The 27,242-nt window shown below is 42.7% G+C and overlaps 1 long non-coding RNA gene across 3 annotated transcripts in view; it reads right to left on the reverse strand.

Moving 5' to 3' along the window:
- LOC136839422 (uncharacterized) overlaps positions 1-27,242 on the reverse strand; it is a 486,213-nt gene that overhangs the window by 55,044 nt on the left and 403,927 nt on the right. The window contains exons 1-2 of one of the 3 annotated variants that reach the window (XR_010853348.1): positions 21,871-22,369; positions 8,577-8,847 (exon numbers count right to left, since the gene is read on the reverse strand). This is a non-coding gene — a long non-coding RNA (uncharacterized lncRNA). Of the gene's footprint in view, positions 1-8,576; positions 8,848-21,870; positions 22,370-27,242 lie in introns of those variants that run through there. The other 2 variants (XR_010853337.1, XR_010853346.1) reach the window with 2 other exon arrangements.

Below are 27,242 nucleotides of genomic sequence, written 5' to 3' on the forward strand. Positions count from 1 at the left end.
ATAAGTCATTGGTAGACTTTTTCTCCAGATCGGAGAGAACTTGCTGAATAACCTGTTCAGGGAATAAATGCGACTTACATAAAGGCGCAAACATGAGAGCAGACTTCTGGTTAGAAGTGACTCCCTTGGAGGTGCAAGAGCACCAAAGTTCTCCCTTTTTAAGGACGCCCAGAGTAAAAAGAGATGCAAGTTCCCCTGAGCCATCCCTGACTGCCTTGTCAGCGCACGATAATATATCAAGCCAGTCTGTCGTCAAGCTATCCTCCAGAGATCGACAATCCTCTATTTTCCTTGCTAATGCAGCAATAGTCCAATCTAAGAAGCTGAAAACTTCTATTACCTTAAATAGGTTCTTAATCAGGTGGTCGAAATCAGGCGAAGAGAAGAAAATTTTCGCCGACGAAAACGCTGTCCTTCTGTTAGCATCCACCAGACCTGAGAAATCCCCTTGGGAGGAGGCAGCGACTCCCAACAAGGGTAATTCTCCGGTAGCATAAAATTTATATGTTTTCAGTACCTTGGACGGTGGGACAGCGAAGGCGGCTTTACCAGACTCCCTCTTCTTCTCCAGCCACTTCTCCGCTTCTTTGAAGACTCTTTTCGCCGACTGTGAAAGCACTAGTTTAGGTAGACTCGGCAAAAGTACTTTCCTATCCTTAACAAAGGTAGGAGGAGGTGAAAACGGAGGAGCTGGCTCGAATTCCGGATAGGAAGCCAACAAAAACTTCATCAAGTTGGAGTAAGCAGAAGCCGCTTTCGATTCTTGTTCCGACTGATCCTCTCCATCCGACGTTGTCGACTGCTTGGCTCCTTCATCCGTACAAGCCTTAACTTTTTTCAATGACTTAACTAAGTCCTGAAGCTGTCTCAATGGATCCAAAAAAGCTTCTTTGTTGTTCGCATCATCTCCCGATGGTGCGGGCGAAGGAAACGACTTCCTTGATGAAGACTTGCGAGTCGAATTCTCTCTCTTGTCAGCTGGCGAACGAGTCGAAACTTTCCTTGTTTCAGTCGACGAGACGAAACTATGCGAGTCCCACACTGATACCTCGTGAGACCGCTTGCGAACAGCACCCGAACTTCTACTAGGTGAAAGATACACAGGGTTCTCCCAACAGCTACACGAGGGTTGAGGACTCTTTTCCGTCCCTCTCTTCACAGGTGATGACGAACTATCCAATGGCACTGCGCGCCTTTTCAACGGGCGTGACACTTCACTCCACTTCTTTCGCCTGGTATCAGGTGAACACACCTCCGAGTCCGACGACAAACTTACACCAGACACATCTACACCTTTCCAATGGTGTCTCTTCACAGTAATCGAGTCGAAATTCATGACTGAGTCGACGGCTGCCCGTGGGCAAACCCCTCCAGTCTCCCTTCGACTCACGGTATGTCTTCTCCCAGGTGCTGGGGAGCGGGACAGTGACCTCGGTCTAGGAGAAGTGGAGGGACGGACAGCCGCCTCATCGGATACGACACTAGCACTTTTCACTTCACTAGACTTAGTCACAAATTCACGAAAAGATGTACCTAAATCCAAAACAGATTTAGCAATCAGCTCAAATTTCCTATCCATCTTATCTTCTAATTGGGCAATGATGTCGGAATCAGAAGCATGGGGAACCTGAGCCGGAGTAAGATGTACTGAAGTAGGAGGACTATCAATAGGAGAGACGTTTGACAAAATAGGAGAAGACAAAGCGGGCTTCTTTGCCTCTGACGGCAAAGGAGTTGACTCTAATCTAGCCCTGCTATCAGCCCTAATGGCTGCCTTTCTTTTCCTATCTTTTTCCATCTTATCAAGGTGAGACAAAAAACTCTTCCATCCTTGATCATCTAGATCTACACATTCATTACATGTATGCTCTTTAGTACACTCTTGTCCCCTACATTTCACGCACTTTGAGTGTGGGTCATAACATAACTTGGCTAATCTAGTTTTGCAGCCTTCGCTGCAAAACCTAACAGATGAACCTGAATCTGACATAACTCACACTAAACAGATGAATAAAGAAAGCAGCTATGCCATCAAACACAAAAAACAACCAAGAAAATTGTACTTCACCAAATCGGGTGTCAAACAAAATGGCGAACAGTTGACTGCAGCAAAAAAACCACGGGTGTTTCACCGTGGGCGGCAGGAAACGAATTGACAAGCAAAGCTCAGTAGTACCTGGGATCCCCGAAAGTGGGCGGGGTTGTATCACCTACACGTCAGCAGCGCCGCTAGCACCGAGAAATATGGGATTTCGACTGCCGTAGGTTAAGAAGCGTAAAGCTATGTAATTGTTCGGTAAGTTTCATGTGTGAAAATGTAATTTTTGTATATGAAACTTACCAAGTAATTTCATAGTTGGATCCCACACTGATAGGAGGCGGGAAGAGTGGACATGTACTACTCAAAAAACATTATAAACAAATGCATTTGAAATAGAAAAAATGCTAGCATTGTGGTAACGCTTGTTATAACCTTACCTGGGGAGACAGCAAGAGCAGGAAGATACTGCCACTTGGTTGTTGCTCATCTCGACCCATAGGGACATGCCCCTACTTCAGTGGGAGCTTTGTGGTCAGGGAGTACTCCTATGACTCGACAAAGCTTAAACAGAACAACTCCGTTACCCTGGCTGAAAAAATAGACATCAACTAACACACAACCATAAAACTATATTACCTGTACACCATTTAAAAAACATGTATTACCCATCCATTAAAAACGAAGATCGGAGGTACTCCAAGTACTAAGTACCCCTGGCTTCCCAAAAACTCAACAACCTTAATCAAGGCTAGGAGAAAGAGAAACAGAAGGATCACTCCTACCCCTCATTCCCTAGTGCCACACCAGCCGCAATGAACGGACCCAGCGTACTGTAGTCCTCAAACACAGTTTCGACGTCACGTAAATAATGGTCGGCAAAGACCGAGCAACACTTCCAATAAGTCGATTGGATTATGGTAGCTAGAGAGAGATTGCATTTAAAAGCCAACGAAGTGGCTACTGCCTGTACATCATGTGCTTTTACCTTTAACAAAGGTAAATTATTCTCCTACATTCCCAAGTGAGACTCTGCAATAATGTCTCTCAAAAAGAAAGACAGCATTCTTGGAGAGAGGACATAAAGGGTTCGACTGAACATCAGAGGTTATGAGAACCCCCTCTAATATTCTTGGTTCTCTCGAGGTAGTACCTCAATGCTCTCACTAGGCACAATACTCTCTCTTGTTCTAGAGGTCCCACCAGTTCTGCAAGACTCTGGATGGAAAAAGAACAAGGCCATGGGTTAGACGGGTTCTCGTTTTTGGCTATGAAGCCTAAAATATATGAGCAAATAGCCGTCTCTTGCGAAAAACCAACTTGTTTGTCCAGAGCTTGGAACTTGCTCACACTCTTCACTGTGGCTAAAGTGATTAAGAACAGTGTCTTTCTGGACAGATCCCTAAAAGAGGATGCATGCATAGGTTCAAAAGGAGGGCCTGACAACCAATGCACTGGCGGCTGAGACTTCCGTTTCCTGGTGTCAAAAGACTTGACTAAATCTGAAATGTATGGGTCTAAGGAAATGTTCACACCTCTATGCTTGAACACTGAGTTCAGCATGGACCTGTAACCCTTTATCGTAGATGTCAAAAGGCCTCTCGAAGATCTTAGGTAAAGTAAAAATTCGGGTAGTTCGGCTACAGAGGTAGAAGAAGAGATGTTACGTTCTTTACACCATCTCCTAAAAACTGCCCACTTATCCTGGTAGAGCATACTAGAGCCTTGAAGAAGACTTGTGTCTACATTTTGTAATAGCATTCGCGACTTCTCTTGAAAATCCTTTCGCCCTGACAAGCTTCCTGACAGTTTGAAGCCTGTCAGAACGAGTGGACAAACCTTGATATCTGCTGGTGTGAGGTTGTCTGAGCAGATCTTTCCTCTGTGGGAGGAGCCACGGAAAGTCCAACAGAAGTTCAAGAAGGTCTGGAAACCACTCCTTTTGAGGCCAAAAAGGAGCTACTAGGATCGTCGATGCGTGATGAGAAGTCTTGAATTTGTTGATCACATCTCTTACTAGACTCAATGGAGGGAAAGCATACATTTCCAGGTGTGACCAATCCTAAAGCATCACATCCATCGCCCATGCCTGAGGGTCTGACGCCAGAGAGCAATACAGGGGGAGGCGATGGTTCCTGGACATTGCAAACAATTCTACCCAAGGTGTTCCCCACTGTTTCCACAGGTCGGTGCACACCTGTGGATTCAGCGACCATTCTGTGGGTAGAACCTGTTTGCAACGGCTCAATTTGTCCGCTAATACAGTACGTTTAACTTGCCTGAACATAGTGGGTGAGAATCTGTGTACTGTTGTTGTGCACCCAAAGAAGGAGATCCCTGGCTAACTCACACAGTGAAAGAGAGTAAGTGCCTCTTTGGTTTCGAATATCAGCCAGAGCCGTTGTGTTGTTGGAATGAACTGCAATCACCAAGTCTTGAGTTACTGTGGCAAAATGTTGAAGTGCCAAGTGAATCACCTTCAACTCCTTTAGATTTATGTGCAGTTTCCTTTCTTGAAGGGAACACTTTCCTGACACTTCCAATCATTCTAGTGTTGCTCCCCAACCTAAATCTGATGCGTCTGAGAACAGTGAGAGGTTCGGGTTTGGATGAGATAGGGACTTCCCTGCGTGGAACCTTCCTTCTACGAGCCACCACTGAAGATCTTTTATTTCCTGTGTGATGGGGAATATGAATGAATCTAGAAGAATCTTCCTGTTCCAACTGGCCTTCGGGAAGAACTGCAAAGGCCTAGCATGCAGTCTCCCCAAATGAATGAACACCTCTGTGGAGGAGAGAGTCCCTAGCAGACTCATCCAGTCGTTGGCTGAGCAGGTTTGACGACTCAGAAAATGACAGACCTTTTTGGTGCATGATTGTATTCTCTTTCCTGACAGAAAAGCCCTAAAAATCTGAGTCTATCTTCATCCCCAAATAGACTGTTGTCAGAGAAGGGACCAGTTGGGACTTTCCCTGATTGATTAAAATGCCCAACTCCTGGGCTAACTGTAGGGTTTTGAAGAGGTCCTCCATGCACTTCTGGGATGATGAATCTAGGAGCCAGTCATCCAGATAGACAAGCAAGAACCCTAGTGAAGACTTGCGGGTTGTTGACAACCCAAAGCATAGAGCCCGAAATTGAAAAACTTTGTCCTGGAAGAAAAATCTCAGGAATTTCCTGGAATCCTGTTGTATTGGAATATGAAAGTAAGCACGTCTCGTGTCTATCGAGACCATCCAATCTTCTTGGGAAATTACAGCGAGAACTGAGTTGTTTGTCTGCATCCTGAACTTCGTGGTTTGGGCAAAGAAGTTCAGAGCGCTTACATTCAGGACTGGCCTCCAACCTCTGGGGGCTTTGGGGACTACAAAAAGGCAGCTGTAAAACCCCTCCGATGATGGGACTATAAAAAGGCGGTTGTAAAATCTCTCCGATGACAAGTCTTCTACCTCCTCTATAGCTCTCTTGTGGAGAAGAGCTACGACTTCCTTTGGGAGGGCCGAAAACCTCTCAGAGCCTACTGAGTATGCCTTTCAGGCAACGGACACAGGCGACAAAGGTGGACTCTACTTGAAGGGGATTGCATATCCTCCTTGAGAACCTGTAGTACCCATGGCTCTACCGATCTGGCCTCCTCCTGTCTCCAGAAGTGTAGGAGCCTGGCGCCCACAAGTGGATGGAGGACCGAAGTCTCACTTACTAGAGACTGGTCTAGATGAGGACTTCTTGCTGACAGGGCGAACTGATCTGGGGTTCATGCATGGGCACAAGGAAGCTCTTCCACTGTTACCTCAAAAGGGCTGTGGCTGGAGAGGAGAGAAAGGCTGAGGATTAAATGAAACTGCAGGGGTTCGGTTCGACTCCTTTGTTCGCTTGGTAGAGTAGCCTTTTTCTGCAATTCCGTAGCCACCCGCTCTACTGTTGTTTGAGGAAGAAGGCTGGTACTGTCCAGAGGAGTGAAAAGAAGAGGAGATCCCTGGGACGGTCACTCCTTTAGTGGTAAAAGAACACGTCTCTTTTCTTCAGCATACCTGAAGAAAAAAGAGCAGCTAACTCCTGTGCCCCATCTCGAATTGCCTTGTCCGCACACGACAGGACTCTGAGCCAGTCTGCTGCAAAGTTCTCTTGAAGAGAAAAGCAATCCTCAATTTTCTTGATTAATGCACCCACTGTCCAGTCAAGGAAACTGAAAATCTTGAATACTTTAAAAGTATCCTTAACTGGGCAGTTAAGCTCAGAAGACGAAAACACAACTCTCACTGCATCAAAGGCCCAACGACGAGCAGGGTCAATCAGGCCGGAGAAGTCCCCCTTGAGAGGAGGCAGAGACTCCCAAGGAAGGAGCTTCCCCGATTGCATAAAATACATACCTCCTTTTTGAAAGCTGAGGAGGAGAAGAACAAAATACTGCTTTGCCCAACTCCCTCTTCTCAGACAGCCAAGAGTCGATCCCCAACAATGCTTTCTTGGAAGAAATAGAGAGAGCCAACTTCGGGAGTCTAGCGGTACTCGAGGATTGATGCAACAAGAACACTGAACCCGGAGAGGAAGGGGCTGCGGTGGAGAAACATGTCGGGAAGCAGAACAGAAAATAGTTCAATAATGAGGCGTAGGCTGATGAAGGCTGCTCTGGCTCAGGTTCCTCCACTGCTGAAGATACAGTGGAAAGCACCAAATCTTGCTGCGGTTCTTCTGGTTTCAAAGACGAGGGTTTCTTCAACAGTTGCAGGATGCTGTCTTGGGGTGCTGATGTACTTGTAGACTTCGCGCGATCAGCGACAGGCGAAGAGGATACGGCCTTGGAGATCTGTGACGCAGATGGCGCCAAAACAAGTTGACTTGAATCTGGAGCCTCAGACTCGTATTCCAATGCTGGAAAGCTGGGAGCCAACGGGATGTCTGGAGCTACAGTGCGAACTGAACCCGCAGTGGGCTTATGAGCCACTGGGAGCTTGGATCCTACGAGAGAGGGAGATACCAAAGCGTGCTTATGAGCCAATTGGTGCTTGGGAGCCAATGGGAGCTCTCTGTCATCCCAACAGCTGCAAGAGGGCTCTTGATCCCTAAGGCGCTTGCGAGGTACCGCTGGATGTAGATCTGCAACGTGTCTCTTCAAAGCCTCAAGAATCCTGAAAACGCTGACTGCATCCTTTGAGCTCAGAATCAGAACCACTGGAAGATAAGGTGTGATCCAATGGGACACCTTTCCAGCGTTTGGCTACCAAAACCTGGGAAATAGCAACAGGTTTGGCTGAGGAAGCAACTACTTGTGGGCAAACCCCACTGACCTCCCTTGGACTCACAGTTTGCCTCCTCCTAGGTGGAGGGGAGTTTGGCAGGGACCTTCATCTAACACTAGCACTTGCACCAACACTTGCACTGGGATCCTCACTTGCCTTATCCAAAAGGACTCTTCCAGAAGTTCCTATCTAAGTGACTGTACTTACTAAAGTGTTGAATTTCTTATATCCAAGCTTCGAGACTGGTAATGGCACTAGGTTCAGAGGGAAGGGAGCCAGGTAACAGAGTGCAGAGAGAGTGAGAGAAGTAGGAATCGGGGAACGAAAAGTCAAAGGTGTCGAAAAAGCCGGTTAAGGGGTAGAGGACACAAAAGCTCTAGCTTTGGCTCTAGCAGCTGCTTTCCTAAGCCAAGCTTTCTCTAATTTATCCAAATGATTGGTCAACACTTTCCATTTACTTACGTCCCAATCCTTACATTCCTCGCAAATCAAGCACTATGAAAATATAGCTCAGAGGCTACTAAATGAAAGAATGCTTCACCAACTCCTTCAACAGAAAACCAAACCATCCGGTGAAACTACTGAGTTATCAAAACAAAGCTGCTGAACAACCAATGTATGGTCATCAAGCAACAGAAACGAACTGAGCTCTTCAGCTACGTTGTTTCTATTCTTCCCTGAAAGTGGGCTGGGCAATTACCTGCACCAAAACAAAAAAAGCGCTACCCTGAAATTTCAATTCTTAAGCTGCCGTTTAAAGTAGAAACTAATAGCTATGTTATTGCCTGGTAAGCTTATGTAAAAATCTTATTTTTGAGAATATTCATTGCATCTACAGCCTGCCCAAATGTTTGCTGAAGGTGATAGCATTTGAAGATGGCAATGGTCCCCTGGTCTATTGGTTGCAAGATAAATGTGATGCTGGGCAGATAAACAGTGATGTTTAGATGAAAATTGACAAGGTTCCCTGGATAGCCAGGAGTGTAGCCAAAATAAGGTGGTTGAAGATTTAGGTAAACTAAAGTGATGGATGGATGGAAATCAATGAGGTTTTGTGAGTAGCCAGAGTGCTGCCAAAATCAAGGATCTTGAATGGATACCCTTTTAATTACAATGTTTCTCTACTGCTGGTATAAAGTGGTTGAAGAACCAGCTCCATAAACAATGACAAGTAACCCAAGGATTGGGATTTAACATTCCTCTTCTGCACTTGAGGATTCTCCATTACATGTAAGCAGCACCTTTAGCTTATTGTCACCTGCACTACCTCCCAACTAAAGGGTCAAATGGTATTTACCTTGAAACCTGGCATAACCTTTTCCTCCTTCTTGGATATAAATAAGCAGTCTGGCATTTTCTTCCATTAAAGTCTGGTCTCATCCACTTTAAATATGCTCTTTGATCTTCAACACTGCAGGAAATTCAGATGCTGCTAACCTGTAGGCCAACACCCTTTTGCCTTGGATTCTGACATTCTGAAGATTGTGTTACATGTAATGCTTGAATTCCATAAACCATCCTGAACTTCCCTTGAATTCTTGTTTTCATCAGAAACTTTTTCTTGGGGTCTGCAATTAAAGACAACACTTTCCTGAATCAACAGCAGGCTCAGGAGTTACTGATACAGATGCTAAATATGAATATTTGGCCTTAGTTTAGTCTTATTAACTTTAAAAATTGAACAGTCAATGCCCCAGCAAATATTTTTAAACCGGCATAGATGATTTGATTTATGAAGTTAGCTATAAGGCATAATTGATGTTAAGTTTGTAGTTGCATGAAACATGGGCGACACTTGGTTGTAACATTTTGGGGTTGAATGGTATTAACTAATGCATGCTTCACTGAAAATTCTAATTTTTATACTGTACTAAACATATCTGTCATTGTTACCATAGAGAGCAATTCTGTGATTAGTTTTCAGGAGGTAATACAGTTTTGATTAAGTTATCCTAATTACAGCATGTTGTGAATTCAAGTACTCACTGTTTTCCAAATAAAAATAAGCTTTGTCTCATTTTAGCAGTCAATATCTATTACACTTAAAATTACAGAGTGCACAGAGGAGGTGGGATTGGTTATTTTATCCATAAGACAGTAGTCTATGTTGGATTTCCAAATAACAGCAATAAACCTACAATACAAAAATGATTCATTAAATTAAAAATAAAATTTTGGACTGAAATCACCTCCATACCTTGGACAGCGGTGTATTGCTCTACACAGTGATATACAAAAACACACCAGTAAGTTAAAATTTGAAGCTTTACTTAAAAACAATGTTAGTTTTTAGATTTACAAGTGACCTAAAAAGCTTATCTATGAGCAAAGTAGACAAATATACAGTACTGTAAAAATGGCTGGAAAGAGAGAATACAATGATATTTTAAATCCTTACTATTATGCAGTAACAGCAATTTAATAGCAGAAATGGTCAAATGATGGTACTTCACTTATGACAAGGAGCAAGTGAATGAGAAGTTACTTTGTTACTGATGAAGGTATTCATACTTGCGCATCATATTCTGTTTAGTTACTCTTTTTACAGTGTTTCATTACTTCATGGCCCATGTGTAGAAAGTGTTAGCCACAAATGGATCATACAAAACCACACACACAGTATTCTTTAATTTTCGTTATGAAATACAGCCAAGAACACCTTCACAACTCCTAATGAAGTTCCTGGAAATATTCTGAATCCTCTCAGTTTTAAACAACTGATATATTCATTTTAACTATGGCAGCCTTATTTGTAAGAAATGCTGATGGCAGAAGACAAAATCAACACTAAAACTAACCATCTGCGTGTGATGCAATCCCTGCTACCAATAAATGACTGAAATTAATTACTGGGATTGAGACATGAAGAAGAAATGAGGGTAATTCTAAGTACTAGCTCCGTGCCTGTTTTTGCCTTGAAACTGGTTTTTCTACACTTTTAGGGCTTCTGACACTGGCGGTGAGTTTGTCTGTTGTTGGCCAACTGTTATTTGCCCCTAATTCTACTCAACAGTAAAGGGGACTGGGAATTGGGGTTTTGGGTGGGGAAGAACACAGAAACGGAGCGGACATGTTTACGTTGAGGAGGCGCCCTCTGGAGGGGAAAAACGAGAGGGAGCCATTCGCCAACAGGAGGGAGTTGAATGCATTTTGCCGTGTTTAGTACTGGCATCGGGGGGATGGAATGTCCCTTCGCCGTGTTTAGTACTGGCCCGGGGGGGTACCCATACGTTAACAAGTTACTGCACTTGCCAGACAGGATATGAACTGTTCCATACAGACGTATCTGTGCTCAGTCTTGTGAAGATTGCATATGGAAACCCCCTTGTTGGATGGACTTCTGGGGTTAATTACATTCGTGCGGCAAAAATTGAAGATAAATCCATAGTTAGCAACCAAAAAAACTGTAGGAAAAGTCAAGTTAGAAGGAAATCGCCGCCGCAGAGCTACTACTTATAGTGCAGCAGATAATTGCATATTTCATAAGAATCGTTCAGATAGTGAAACAAGCATGAAATTTTGCACAAGTGCTCTTTAAAGTTCCCTCTATCAGAAAAGGGCGCTGGCCACGCAAAAAATTTAATATGGCGGCCAAATTCCAAGATGGCGGCCAGTATCGACAGATTTTGGCTAATTTTTCACTAGAATGGCATGTATTTGCTTCTAGCAATATGGTAAAGCTCTTCCATACTATTTCTTGTGAATATTATGTTTCTGTAGCTTCCCAGTACAGTTTACCTTTAAATATGGGGCTATATGGCTGCCAAGAAAGGTAGAAACAATAATTATAATGAGAAATAATGCCCGTTCAACAATTATCGTTTTAAGCATGGATCTTGGTTTCTGTGGTTTTAGATCCTAATGAGGCCATCTCTTTCGAATAACTCATCAATTTTGAAGGAAAATTAATAAATGTAAAAGAGTGTATGTCTGCACACAACCAGGGCACACTGGTGACATCACTGCTGTGTAACTCAGCATGGGGTTCAGTGCCAGCTAATCCAGCTTTACTAATCCTGTAGTCTTAGACTAGTAGTTGTAGTATAGGAGTTCAAGGCTGGCAACTTTGTTGTGCACAAGACCAGTCGCCAGTTCTCAGCAATGGCTCTTGACCAAGCTCATGAGCAGACCAATGCCTTTATAAAGGCTGATGGCGGAGCCATTGGGCTGACTGAAGATCCGTCAGCACTCAGAAGATGGATGGTGGCTGGCCCAAAGATCATCCGCTTGGTGTCTGCATACGAAACAGAGGTTCAAAGTAAGGAGTCTAATGAGCAGACAACACACCATGAACAAACACCTCATGCGCAGAAGACATTCTTGGAGAGAGTCAGCAAGCTGTCATTGGCTTTGCAACACTTGGGAAGTCCTTTTCAGGAAGAGAGCCAGGATCTGTATTCCATTGACAACAAAGACATTGCCCACCCCAGCTCAGCAGAACTTCTACAGACACACCTTGACAGAGGCCGCACTAAATTTCAGAAGTTTTCAGACTCTTTGGCAAACAATGCAGTCTCCTTCTATGAGCCGATAAAGAAGAACAGAACTGACTTCTTCAGGCAAGAAGCTGCTCCTGTAGAACAGTCAAAGCAGAAACTTCTGAAGGAGGATTGCCAGCTTTTCTCAAAGCTATTTATATCCTGTCAGAGCCGTGAATGTGATCTGCAGGAATTCTTCCAGCACGAGAATCAAACATTCCCAGCTTCCCTTAGTGAGGGTGGTAGGCTGTACACATGTCAGAAGTCTCAGCTGACCTCGGTCCTGGAGAGTCATGTTACACTAGAAGACAAAGAACCAAAGACTGATGTCCTCATTGTAGATGGATCAGCTTTGGTCCATGCCTTGCCACCAAAGAAAGGAAAGACCTTTGAGGGCTATGCACTTTGCGACTTCTTGCCTGTGATACAATCCTATAGCAGCAAGTACACATCATCACATCTTGTATTTGATGTATACAATACATCCAGCCTCAAAGCTGAGACCAGGCTCCAACGTGGTCAAGGAGGAAGGCGCAAGGTGACAGACAAGAACACAATTCCATCCAACTGGCGCAATTTCCTAAGACACGATGCCAACAAGACAGAGTTGTTCCAGTTCCTGGCAGACAAAGTTGCCCAGATGTCTGCCACAAATGTTGTCATTGCCACGAAAGGGTCTGCTGTCCTCAGCACTCATGAGGCTAGTCTTCAGGGACTGGAAAAGTGCTCTCATGAGGAAGCTGACACCCGCATCTTTCTCCATGCCAAATATGCCACAGAACATGGAGCCAAGACCATCACGGTTAAAGCAAATGACACAGATGTTCTTGTCGTTGCAGTCAGTGCTTTCTCCACTCTCCACAATCTAGGGCTAGAGAAGCTATGGGTGGCATTTGGCCAAGGCCAGAGCCTGCGCTGGATTGCTGTGCATGACCTGTGCAACTCTCTGGGCCAGGAGAAGGTGAATGGCATGCTCTTCTTCCATGCGTTCACAGGCTGTGATACAGTGTCAGCCTTCCGGAGCAAGGGCAAGAAGACCGCCTGGCAGACATGGAACATCTTTCCAGAGGCCTCCACTGTGTTCTCCAAACTGAGTCACTACCCTCTCAGAGTGGAAGAGAGTGACCTGAAGGTCCTGGAGAGGTTTGTCATACTTATGTATGAAAGATCCAGCACTGCTGGCACTGTGGATGAGGCTAGACTTGATATGTTTGCCAGAAAACAAAGGGCATATGAGGCCATTCCACCAACCAGGGAGCTCTCCTCCAACACACCAAGCGTGCTGCGTACCAGGCTGGTTGTGTGTGGGGCAGGCCACCCAGTGTCAGCCACAGCCAGAGAACCCTGCTGAGTGGGGATGGCAAAAGTCTGGTGAAGCATGGCAAGTCCTCTGGACAACCAACTCGCCCTTAGCCAAGAGTTGCCAACAGCTTACCAAATGTGGATGCAAAGCAGGCTGTCGGGAAAGGTGCAAGTGCTACAAGCTGGGTCTTCCCTGCACAGCTCTGTGCACTTGCAAATGTGAAGTCTAGATAAATATTGCCCTCTCTTCAGTAGATAATCTAGCTTGAGCATCCAACGTGTCATGCTATGCCTACCTTCTTATCCTCGAATTTTTCAAAGGTGTAGGTTGAGAGACCTATACATAGATTGGTTTGCGTTTAGTCCGTATTTCTCTTCTTTTCTTTTTATGGTTACAGTCTTAGACACAATGTTGTATGTGACCATACCATTACTATTTCAGTTGAAAATAGCATATTAGTTAAACTGTCTGATCACATGAATATACCATTAAATAAAAACAGTTGGTCTCTATGTCTGCTAGCGCTGTGGATAGAAAAAAAAACTTTTATGGCAACCATTTTGTACGCCATCTTGGTTACAATTCATTTAGTAAGGGTTTTCAATAAAATGTGTGGTATGGAACATTTTTATAACCTAAAAGTCGAGGTTTAAAAAAAAAAAACTGGCATATTCCATCCAATAGATGCTCCCAAACCAGTGAATCTCAACATAGATGGCGGCCATTTTGAAAAATAGCCGCCATCTTGGATTTTCAGGTGGCCAGCGCCCTTTTCTAAGAGAGCGTAGTCTTAGGAATGTTTGTGCCAAATTTCATGCTTGTTTCACTATCTGAACGATTTTTACAGCAATCTGCTGCACTAATAGTGCATGTGCAACTTTAATTTTCGTTATGAAATACAGCCAAGAACACCTTCACAACTCCTAATGAAGTTCCTGGAAATATTCTGAATCCTCTCAGTTTTAAACAACTGATATATTCATTTTAACTATGGCAGCCTTATTTGTAAGAAATGCTGATGGCAGAAGACAAAATCAACACTAAAACTAACCATCTGCGTGTGATGCAATCCCTGCTACCAATAAATGACTGAAATTAATTACTGGGATTGAGACATGAAGAAGAAATGAGGGTAATTCTAAGTACTAGCTCCGTGCCTGTTTTTGCCTTGGAAACTGGTTTTTTCTACACTTTTAGGGCTTCTGACACTGGCGGTGAGTTTGTCTGTTGTTGGCCAACTGTTATTTGCCCCCTAATTCTACTCAACAGTAAAGGGGGACTGGGAATTCGGGGTTTTGGGTGGGGAAGAACACAGAAACGGAGCGGACATGTTTACGTTGAGGAGGCGCCCTCTGGAGGGGAAAAACGAGAGGGAGCCATTCGCCAACAGGAGGGAGTTGAATGCATTTTGCCGTGTTTAGTACTGGCATCGGGGGGATGGAATGTCCCTTCGCCGTGTTTAGTACTGGCCCGGGGGGGTACCCATACGTTAACAAGTTACTGCACTTGCCAGACAGGATATGAACTGTTCCATACAGACGTATCTGTGCTCAGTCTTGTGAAGATTGCATATGGAAACCCCTTGTTGGATGGACTTCTGGGGTTAATTACATTCGTGCGGCAAAAATTGAAGATAAATCCATAGTTAGCAACCAAAAAAACTGTAGGAAAAGTCAAGTTAGAAGGAAATCGCCGCCGCAGAGCTACTACTTATAGTGCAGCAGATAATTGCATATTTCATAAGAATCGTTCAGATAGTGAAACAAGCATGAAATTTTGCACAAGTGCTCTTTAAAGTTCCTCTATCAGAAAAGGGCGCTGGCCACGCAAAAATTTAATATGGCGGCCAAATTCCAAGATGGCGGCCAGTATCGACAGATTTTGGCTAATTTTTCACTAGAATGGCATGTATTTGCTTCTAGCAATATGGTAAAGCTCTTCCATACTATTTCTTGTGAATATTATGTTTCTGTAGCTTCCCAGTACAGTTTACCTTTAAATATGGGGGCTATATGGCTGCCAAGAAAAGGTAGAAACAATAATTATAATGAGAAATAATGCCCGTTCAACAATTATCGTTTTAAGCATGGATCTTGGTTTCTGTGGTTTTAGATCCTAATGAGGCCATCTCTTTCGAATAACTCATCAATTTTGAAGGAAAATTAATAAATGTAAAAGAGTGTATGTCTGCACACAACCAGGGCACACTGGTGACATCACTGCTGTGTAACTCAGCATGGGGTTCAGTGCCAGCTAATCCAGCTTTACTAATCCTGTAGTCTTAGACTAGTAGTTGTAGTATAGTTTAGTTTAGTGTCCCAAATGCTTTCTAACAGCCCCAGACCAGCTATAGTTAGATAGCCACACCTGAATAGACAGGATGTGCCAGCGCGGGAGAGCCGAGCCAAGGGTATGGGGCTGTACATGATGGTTCATGTACTTACCCGGATGGTGTACAGATCACACGGGACTTAAATGGCACTGGATGAATGATCGGGCTAGGTGTAGGGAGGCCGAACCTAGTTGAATCCCATACAGGAATGTGTGCTTTGTTTAAGGTGGTAAAGGATAACCCCTCGGCCTTAATCAAAAGTGAAATCATGGCAGAATGTGATGCCAATCCAATATTGAGCAGTAGAAAAACAAACTGGAGTTTGTGTTGTCTTTGTCAGAAGGACAAAAGAGGTGAGCACTTGACATCACCTCCAAGTCATCATGTCCTAGACCATGATGGGTACACAATGCTGGCAAGGAACATTCCCATGTTCAGTGAAATTAATGAAATGCCACTGATAATGGATCCAGCAAGGCTGGATGAAGGTGATGGCATAGAGGCCACTCTCAGGAAAAAATGCAGCAAAATACCATGTGAACTGTCGCTTGTTGTTTAACAACACTAAACTGGACCGTGCAAGAAAGCGACAATCCAATGACCAGACCAGCAACACTGAGACTAGTCGTGCAAAACTGCGCCGAACCAGTCATGACAATGAAGTTTGCATTTTCTGTGAGAAAGTGGCACCTGCATCTGATCTCAGACAGGCTAGTACTAAGGGCCTTGACTTGAAATTGCGTGAATGTGCAGAGATACTTAGTGATGGCAAGCTCCTTGCTAAGTTGACTGGTGGGGATGTCATTGCACAGGAGTTTAAGTATCACCATGCCTGTCTTTGTGCCCTCTACAACAGAAAAAGGTCCTACCTGAGGAGCCTTGAGAAAGACCAAGGTAGCACTGAGTCAGAATCAGATGTGTATCCACTAGTTCTGTCAGAACTGATGACATACATTGTTGAAAACAACCTTTGTTCAGATGATCCAGTCACATTTCGGCTGGCAGATATTTGCCACCTCTACCAACAACGTCTGGAACAATTAGGTGTAGAGTCACCAAGTGTAAATTCCACGAGACTCTGTATTCCATTGACAACAAAGACATTGCCCACCCCAGCTCAGCAGAACTTCTACAGACACACCTTGACAGAGGCCGCACTAAATTTCAGAAGTTTTCAGACTCTTTGGCAAACAATGCAGTCTCCTTCTATGAGCCGATAAAGAAGAACAGAACTGACTTCTTCAGGCAAGAAGCTGCTCCTGTAGAACAGTCAAAGCAGAAACTTCTGAAGGAGGATTGCCAGCTTTTCTCAAAGCTATTTATATCCTGTCAGAGCCGTGAATGTGATCTGCAGGAATTCTTCCAGCACGAGAATCAAACATTCCCAGCTTCCCTTAGTGAGGGTGGTAGGCTGTACACATGTCAGAAGTCTCAGCTGACCTCGGTCCTGGAGAGTCATGTTACACTAGAAGACAAAGAACCAAAGACTGATGTCCTCATTGTAGATGGATCAGCTTTGGTCCATGCCTTGCCACCAAAGAAAGGAAAGACCTTTGAGGGCTATGCACTTTGCGACTTCTTGCCTGTGATACAATCCTATAGCAGCAAGTACACATCATCACATCTTGTATTTGATGTATACAATACATCCAGCCTCAAAGCTGAGACCAGGCTCCAACGTGGTCAAGGAGGAAGGCGCAAGGTGACAGACAAGAACACAATTCCATCCAACTGGCGCAATTTCCTAAGACACGATGCCAACAAGACAGAGTTGTTCCAGTTCCTGGCAGACAAAGTTGCCCAGATGTCTGCCACAAATGTTGTCATTGCCACGAAAGGGTCTGCTGTCCTCAGCACTCATGAGGCTAGTCTTCAGGGACTGGAAAAGTGCTCTCATGAGGAAGCTGACACCCGCATCTTTCTCCATGCCAAATATGCCACAGAACATGGAGCCAAGACCATCACGGTTAAAGCAAATGACACAGATGTTCTTGTCGTTGCAGTCAGTGCTTTCTCCACTCTCCACAATCTAGGGCTAGAGAAGCTATGGGTGGCATTTGGCCAAGGCCAGAGCCTGCGCTGGATTGCTGTGCATGACCTGTGCAACTCTCTAGGCCAGGAGAAGGTGAATGGCATGCTCTTCTTCCATGCGTTCACAGGCTGTGATACAGTGTCAGCCTTCCGGAGCAAGGGCAAGAGGACCGCCTGGCAGACATGGAACATCTTTCCAGAGGCCTCCACTGTGTTCTCCAAACTGAGTCACTACCTTCTCAGAGTGGAAGAGAGTGACCTGAAGGTCCTGGAGAGGTTTGTCATACTTATGTATGAAAGATCCAGCACTGCTGGCACTGTGGATGAGGCTAGACTTGATATGTTTGCCAGAAAACAAAGGGCATATGAGGCCATTCCACCAACCAGGAGCTCTCCTCCAACACACCAAGCGTGCTGCGTGCCAGGCTGGTTGTGTGTGGGGCAGGCCACCCAGTGTCAGCCACAGCCAGAGAACCCTGCTGAGTGGGGATGGCAAAAAGTCTGGTGAAGCATGGCAAGTCCTCTGACAACCAACTCGCCCTTAGCCAAGAGTTGCCAACAGCTTACCAAATGTGGATGCAAAGCAGGCTGTCGGGAAAGGTGCAAGTGCTACAAGCTGGGTCTTCCCTGCACAGCTCTGTGCACTTGCAAATGTGAAGTCTAGATAAATATTGCCCTCTCTTCAGTAGATAATCTAGCTTGAGCATCCAACGTGTCATGCTATGCCTACCTTCTTATCCTCGAATTTTTCAAAGGTGTAGGTTGAGAGACCTATACATAGATTGGTTGCGTTTAGTCCGTATTTCTCTTCTTTTCTTTTTATGGTTACAGTCTTAGACACAATGTTGTATGTGACCATACCATTACTATTTCAGTTGAAAATAGCATATTAGTTAAACTGTCTGATCACATGAATATACCATTAAATAAAAACAGTTGGTCTCTATGTCTGCTAGCGCTGTGGATAAAAAAACTTTTATGGCAACCATTTTGTACGCCATCTTGGTTACAATTCATTTAGTAAGGGTTTTCAATAAAATGTGTGGTATGGAACATTTTTATAACCTAGAAGTCGAGGTTTAAAAAAAAAAAACTGGCATATTCCATCCAATAGATGCTCCCAAACCAGTGAATCTCAACATAGATGGCGGCCATTTTGAAAAATAGCCGCCATCTTGGATTTTCAGGTGGCCAGCGCCCTTTTCTAAGAGAGCGTAGTCTTAGGAATGTTTGTGCCAAATTTCATGCTTGTTTCACTATCTGAACGATTTTTACAGCAATCTGCTGCACTATTAGATCTACCGAAATGAGTGCCTTCCGGTAATGGAATAACCAGTGTGCAATGCCAAGGGGTAGACAGGGGTGCCCTTATCCAGTCAGGGCCTGGTATACAAGGTTAAGTTGAGATAACCATCTGCAAGTGATGCAATCCCTTTTACCGATAAACAAATTAATTACTGGGATTGAGATATGATGAAGGAATGAGTGCTTTCTAGTAATGGAATAACCAGTGTTCAATGCCAAGGGGTAGACAGGGGTGCCCTTATCCAGTCAGGGCCTGGTATACGCCTGGTATACATGGTTAGCTTGAGATAACCATTTGCAAGTGATGCAAACCCTGCTATCGATAAATAACTGAAGTTAATTACTGGGATTGAGACATGATGAAGAAATAAGTGCCTTCTAGTGTGCAATGCCAAGGGGTGGACAGGGGTGCCCTTATCCAGTCAGGGCCTGGTATACAAGGTTAGGTTGAGATGACTTTGTTATTCACTTCAGATAACTTATGGCACTAAGGTCAGGTTAGGATGAGAGGTTAACCCCTGGGCCAGGTAAGGCTCCACTATTTTAGGTTAGGGTAAAATGCATCCCTGTATTTTACTGACATAATCCTCTAGATCAAATTGGGGTGGGGTTTGCAGGGGGGACAAAGCTGCAAAGCTGTTCAATCAGATATTTGCACCCTACAATTGACCTTAAGACAGCTTTGTCCTTAATACTGTAATAAGGTTTGGGACTGATACCAATTATAGACAAACCAATTTTTCAGACCATTTATCTTGTGGATCTACAAAGCTTAGACCATTGCTATTAGGTATAACTGTTATACCTAGAAGCTAGAGTGTTTGTATCAATATGGTCAGAAATGCATACAAGATCTGACAGAAAAATAGTATGGTTCATAGTCTGTATTTTGTCAGAAATTACAGAACAATATTACCAAAAAATTTTGTAGCCACAGAAGAAAAGCGGGCATTCCAAGCAATTACTGTACTTATTGGATTAAATTTACAAATTTCTAGTATAGTAAGATTGTATGACAGTAAAATACTATGGAGGACAGCTTCATTTAATAAGGATTTAATGACTTAATATGCCAGATACAGCATCAAAGTTAACTATAGTACAGACAGAGGCACAAATGAATATGGATTAAATACGGAAATATGACACATGGGCTTTGAGCACTGTACCCAAACTTGCCAATGTTTCCGTATGAAAAGATTTGAAAACTTTCTCAAAGTCAAACCACAGTGATTATGAAGCAAATATAAAACCATAAGCTAAAACGCAAATGGACCAAACGAGAGAACTGATAGGAGCTTCCAGGAATAAAAATTGGGGGCTGAACAAATATTTTAAGTTATCACAAGATATAAAATGTATTTTAGGCAAACCTGAAGTTGCTCTGCCTACAATTTGGAGCAGCGATTTAGGTTAGGCAGAAACTTAGAATCACCTACCAACATATCAAGATGATTATGCTGAATATCTTGCCAAATACATTTCAGTTTTCCAATACTGTTGGTGCACACCACTTTGATTTTTTTTTATGAGACCTGGATGAACTTGGCAACCATCCTGCTGGAAAAAGGCAGAGTGCATCAACTCCACATTGCAATTTTAGCAGAAAGAGACTAATGTAGCCATTACAGCACACATATAGGTAGGAAAAAGTTATAAGCACCCAAAACCTTGACTTTAATTATCTCAAAACAAGGATTTTTGAGTTAATGCATTCTGCCTTTTTACAGCATCACTACAAACCAACTCAAGTTGATCTCAACGACAATGGGTAACCATAATGGGAACTGGTGTATTGGGAGAGGGAACACAAATATTACTGGGTAATTCTAAAAGCTGGCTGTCCGCCGTGAGCTAGCCTATGGCAATTGATGTTTTCCTATGTTGTTTAGCTGCTGAACACGTTTAAAATGATATTTTGTCAGTTGGCAGTAACTAAAATGTAATTGACCCTTGAAAACTGCACGTGTGTGCCAGTGGGTCGCGCACAGCTCAAGGGTAGACAAGGGTAAATTACAGTTTCGCAGCAGCCGACCGGCAAAATATTACCTTAAACTCTTGTAAAGCAAGTAAAATAACATAGAAAAACGTCAATTGCCATAGTCTAGCTCCACTGCACACTATTCGAAGCTTTCGTAAATGGGAGACAAAACATTACCATTTCCGCTTTCAACTTGGGTGGCCTCTATAGGTCGCCGTGGCAGAACGATGCTGCATGCCTTATTTGCATTTTTAAAGATTCCTGGCAAGCTCGTATATTCTGGCAAGATGTAACTACTTTAAATTCTTGTTCAGAAAGTAAAATAACTCAGGAAAACGTCAATTGCCAGTCTCTCACAGCTCTCGCTAAGCGCAGAAAACCGGCAGCTGCTGACTGGTGAACCGAAAGCTAGCGCATGCATGCTAAGGCTTGGAATCAGTAGTACTAGTAATGAATGAAAAGCGCCTTTGGAATGGCTCCCACTATCCATTTATTCGCCCTTCTTTTTATGCTTGTTTTTCGTTTCAAATGACATATATAACAGAAAATACAACAATAAGGTACCCAAACCTTTTCCCAAGTTATTTACCCCACCAAAAACCCCAAATTCCCAATGGGTCCCCCTTTCTGTTAGCTATTCTCAAATGGGTTTTACCACACCAGTTCTATGATAATTTACAGCTTAATTACAGCCGAGCGACAAAATATTACTTGTATGTTCAGCAGGTAAAGTTCTACAGAGAAACGTCAACTGCCACAGCCTAGCTCACCGCGGACAGCCGGTTTAGCTCTACCTATTACTGCAATATAGATACATCCTCAACTGACTTCCTGTAGGCTAAGAGCACGCCAGGTCTGGCCTGACTGAGTTGGGGGGGGGGGGGAGCAAGTAGAGACCATCACCTAGCCTGACATTTCACAAACACTACTTGCTTGCTTACACACCTCACTAGTTATTCTTTAAGTACCTTCTTCAAACTCCCCTGACCTTAAGAATATGGTTTCCCCCAGTGTGGGCCTCATTCTTCAAGCGATAGGCCTACCTATCTTAAAGGTAAGCTACTTTTTCAGGGCACTAACATTAAAGCTTGAAAAAATACCACTCTTAAAAATTCACATTCTTATTAATCAAGCTTAAAATAACCAGGAAAGATTACCCACCTATGTAAGGTCCCGTCGAGATTCAATTCTCTAGGCTAAGGTTTCCTGAGATATAACGGCGATGTAGCACGTGACCTTGCGCCATTACCCTTCAACATTTTTTGGATAATCATCGATGCACGGCGACTTTGCAAAGCCGATCGGTCAAGTTTAATATGCGACAACACTATCGAAGGAATCAAGATTTCACGGCGAAAACCGTATAACTCAACCTGGGATAAGTCTAATATTCAAAATTTCCCGTGATTATTCGACTTCCGCTCTCGTGGACAAATACCGTTATACAGTTATTAAGCATTTAACAGTACGAAACACAAGCAAATGAATTTTTCCTAAACACGCTGACCTAAAAAGTTTCCAAAATAGTTACACCAACAACTGGTCCCGAAACATGTTAAACAACCATTAAAAAATACCATAACCGAAACATGGGCAGGAAGAACAATGTTGCCAACTCCCAAAAAACTCTTCGCCCTAGAAAGGCTAAAATTACCCTACTTTTCTTCTCATCACCCTACGGCTCAATATACAAATAAAACTAATATTGCAGGTACAGTCTTTATTGCATACTGTACATTTCTGAAACCATGCGTAGAGACATTATGAAGACTGTTGTGTTTAAGTTTAATTTCTTCCATAACAGTTTTCTTTCAGAGATTTCATAAAAAAATTGGCCACTAAAATGGAATTCAGTGGTTCTTGCCCAGCTTTTTGTTTTTGTGTCCGCAATAGAAAAAAATTCTTTCGGTCTCAGCATTGGAGCAAGTAAGGGTTAAAACCATTTTCCTAAACCTACTAAATCTATGAATACTGGCTCATCATCAACATTCCCTAATTCGTAAGGAAAACTAGAAAAGCAGTCTTTTCCTGGCATATCGAAATAGTTAACGTATACATTCTTAAACAACACTATTTAAAGCAGATTCTCTTTCTGTATTTTGAGCCAATTATCTTTTGCCGGAAGTTAAATGTCACTACAATAACAACTTGCAATTACTCTACGTTTTGTTCAGATTCAGTGATATTATCCTAGCGCCTTACAGACCATCAAATTATGCCAAATTACCGTACGTGTACGGTAATTACCTTGCAATTGGCAACATTGAGTCGAAAGGTTCTCAACCAAAGATTTTTCTATCGCCATATCTTATTGGTTGGGAGGATTTTAGTTATATTTTTCATGTACCCGAAACTTACAGCGCGAAATATTTACCTATAATATAATGTGGAAGATCTCTCACACACGCTTATGGATATAAAGTGTGAGTAAATAAGGTCGATAATTAACGAAAATGTATACTTTAAAAAGTGATGGGAATAAATGGTGAACAGGGAAAACCCATGTAGCCTGATTCCGAGATACGAGCAAGTTATATAGTATATCTTATGTAATGAAAGTTAAATTTGTAATTTTCGAAAAGATTATGATAAACTTCAAAGAAGCTGGACAATTATATCTTCTCTATATCATTGCTTACGCATGAAATTTTGAATGAAACCTTGCCGAATCGGTTTTAAAAATGACGTTATTGTAAAAATAGAAAAGAATGGAGAAAGTGACCACAATATGTTATGGTCTTTCTGGGATGATAATCTAATATGGTAAGGCTTTACAGGCATAAGCCTAATTTCATTATGGCATAGGTATGGCTTTACAATCTCGCATATTGCACCTAAGGATTCAGGATCACTTACGGAAAAATACGGTTAGATATATTCTGCTTAGTTACGAATGCTATATTTGTTTTCAAAACAAAGTTACTAAATGAATTTGGTCTTTTTTCTTTCTATTCTTGCTGACTACAATTGAAAATGCAGGCCAAAACCAAATTCCTTAAGATGTCAAAACTATGAGTGATTAAGTCATCTGGAAAAATCAGAAAACGACACTGCCTACATGCATCATACGTACATAGCCAACATACATATATATATATTATATATATATATATATATATATATATATATATATATATATATATATATATATATATATATTATAGACACACGCAAACACATATATTATATACACGGCAATACTACCGCATTCATAGATTAACTTCAGAATCAGGATTAGGCATAAGACAACATTAGGTTCTTACATGTACTGTACACAGGTCATCAGTAGCGTACCAATAATCCCCACCCTCCGCCAGATTCTGCACCAATCACCTCTTTATCTTGCATATACACACTCAATTCTTGTAACTGTATTAATGAAGTTCCTACTACACAGAAATGCAGGTGCGAGTCATATGTCCACACGGGCACACGACTAATTCATGTAACACAAAAGGCCATTTTGGTTAACAATTAATACAAATGATAATAATCATAATACAAGCCTCGATATTTGAGTACAGTATTCTGATGAACTTATTTTTCTTAATTTTCAGTGGCAGTTCGATTGTTGACAAGAATTTCCTTTTTGTCTCATTTGATTATTTATTGTATCTAAAAATAGCAATACTGCAACTAATCATGGTATACTAGTAACTAGTCAGCACGGAAGCTTTTTGAGTTAAGTTTATTGGTGGAAATGCGCATGAAAGATATATGATGCAATGACAGCAAACTACTGCTTTCTGCTCCGAAGTGTTGTAACCACTCACAAACTTGGGAGACGATAAAGAGAGTTTTTAAAATCAAGAATGTTTTTCCTTACTAAAGCGTCCCTGCATTAATGAAAAATATGAGATAAACTTTCCGTACCAGGGCCACGTCCAATCTACGTCGACACACATCGCTACGAAATCAATCTATCAGCGACCCTCAACCAATCATCCTCTGTCCACCTCACAATCAATACTCCACAGCATTTCCTTAGCCGAGATCTATCCCCTATTTCCTGCCCCTAAAGATAAGAACGTCCCTGGAGTCTTCATTAAGCGGGTAAGGAGTGGACCTCAACCAACAATGAGGTCCGATGCGTAGCCCTGAGTATCGCAGCCGGAAAGTAAATACGCCAGTATATTATTAACTTTCAGGATTCCTTCCGGGTCCTCCGGGCCCCTCTGGACTTCAAATACCATTTATTGACTCGACCGCCTTATTGAGATCGCATTGGTCTGTGTGGAGATGGGCCCAGGACGGGTTGTTTGTTATAAGGGGAGGGGAGGGGAAGGGCGGCATCATATAGTTCGTTTGCCATGAAGTTCGTTTGGGTGGAAGTTATTAATCTGTACAAGTCGAAAACTTTTTCTCCTGGCAATTAGCAAATTTTGAAGTACACTCTGTTACGCAGCAGAGTCCGATGTATTCTCTCGTAGCCCAGAAAACATTATGTAAGTCGCAGAACGAAAGTAATTTGTAACAAATGTTATCCAAATGCGCTCATTTCATGTGCGCAACACGAACGGAATGTGTGTCTTTATGTAGACAGAATTCAATAAAAAACATACACAATGGGATGCAGTAAATTTTCAAGGTAATAATGAAAGCATTAATCAGGAACTGGTCATAATGAAAACATTAATCAGGAAATGTCTAATTCACAGGTAATTAATTAATGATTGCTGAATTTTCATGGACCATTTAAAATTAACAAAGAGGAAACTCTTTGTTAATTTATGACTAGATAAAGGAGCGACGTGTGTACAGTTTTCAAAAGTGGAAATTGATTGGGTAAAATAATAATAAAAAAAAATCGAATTACGCTGGTACAATTTTCAATAACCACAATTATGGTGGGTGCAGTTGGAAAAAATCTTATTGAAAAGGGAGTACAGTTCCGTACAGTTTACAAAAATGTAAATTTCAAGGGTGAAGAAACTTAGTTTAAAAAAATGGAATTACAGGCGACACAATTCAATAAATGTAAATCATGTGTGTGCGCATAACTTAACAAAAGGAATTATATGTGGAACAGTTTTCAAAAATGTTATTTATGGAGAGTAAAATTAAATAATACCCATCGACCCAAACCGAATCGTTCTTCACAGCAGAGGTAGTCGCAAATACTTTGCAAAGGCCGCAAATTAAGGTACAAATTCAGTCCGATTATATTCCACATTCAGCCCAGAAGCATTTAGCTCCTTAACAACAAGTGACGTAGAGTAGAGTATGAGTATCTTCTGCACGGTTTCGACCAGATGGGATGAGGATTTCCTCGTCGAGTCTCTCTCATTTTTGTGGCGGAATTCTAACCCACAAACAAAACAACACACAACACTCACCCTGATCTTCGGTTGCTGGAGATGGGTAAAGGTCCACGGTCGCCAATCACAGCACACAAAAACCACAAAAAACTTAAAACCGACCCTCCACCAACAACGAACGAAAAAAAAGAAGAGACACATGAACCATTAATGTTAATACAAAAAAAACCAGACGAACTTCCCGTCCACTTTCAAGGTTTGACCTCAGCTGCTCAAGACTTCCCCATTCCCGAAAAACTCCCGACAGACAGACAGACAGTGCCGTAAACGAACTCCAACAACCGAACCACTCACAACGACAATTACACTCGCTCGCTCGCTCTCTCTCTCTCTCTCTCTCTCTCTCTCTCTCTCTCTCTCTCTCACAAAACGTTGGGAAATGCTAAATACAAACAAATTTACTCATCCCTCTATAATTCTCCCCCCTTTTAGCATTTCCCAACCAACACCTTTCACACTGCATTCAAATTGCCTTACGCAACACACACGGATGCTCACTAGCAGGTCCTCTAGATCGCGTTCGCGGGCACGCAATCATTCTCTCAGAATCATTCTCTCTTCTAGCAACATTCAAATTCACATCTTCTCCTCCATTCTCTCTCAGATTCACGCTATCTTCTTCACTATTACCACTCTCAATTTCATCCACAATCTCATCTATACCCTCTAACTCGTTCCCAAATACCTCCCCCAATTCTTCAACTAACCCATCCCATTCGCTCATTGACCTTTCCAATTCTTGCAACGATTCATTCATGCTTTCAATCACTCGTCTATCACTGCTACGCTCTCTTACTCTTACACTTTCGCTCACCTCCAACCGTTCACTCACCCCTACACGTTCAGTCAACTCAGTTATATCAAACCCGCATATGCTATACGTTCTATTCATACCATCCCATTCATCCGTATTACACGCTTTATCACTCATTTTCACTTTGGCACTCACACCTATATCACACAACTTACGACCATTCAGTTTACTTACGTTCTTCCCTTTCTTACGTTTCCTACCATACTCTATCAAAACAAACTGCTGATCCTCATGCAACAACCCCTCACGTACATGCATCACACGCACCGCTTGCATCCTGGAGGACCCACCCATTTGAACCCCTTCACACTCAGTTTCCCGAATTCGCTGTCACAGTCACCCTCTTTCGTCTACATACACTTGATACATGCCCTTCCATTCCACATTCGACACACTTCGCT

This window comes from Macrobrachium rosenbergii, chromosome 1, assembly GCF_040412425.1.
Source record: "Macrobrachium rosenbergii isolate ZJJX-2024 chromosome 1, ASM4041242v1, whole genome shotgun sequence".
Classification (NCBI taxonomy): Eukaryota; Metazoa; Arthropoda; class Malacostraca; order Decapoda; family Palaemonidae; genus Macrobrachium; species Macrobrachium rosenbergii.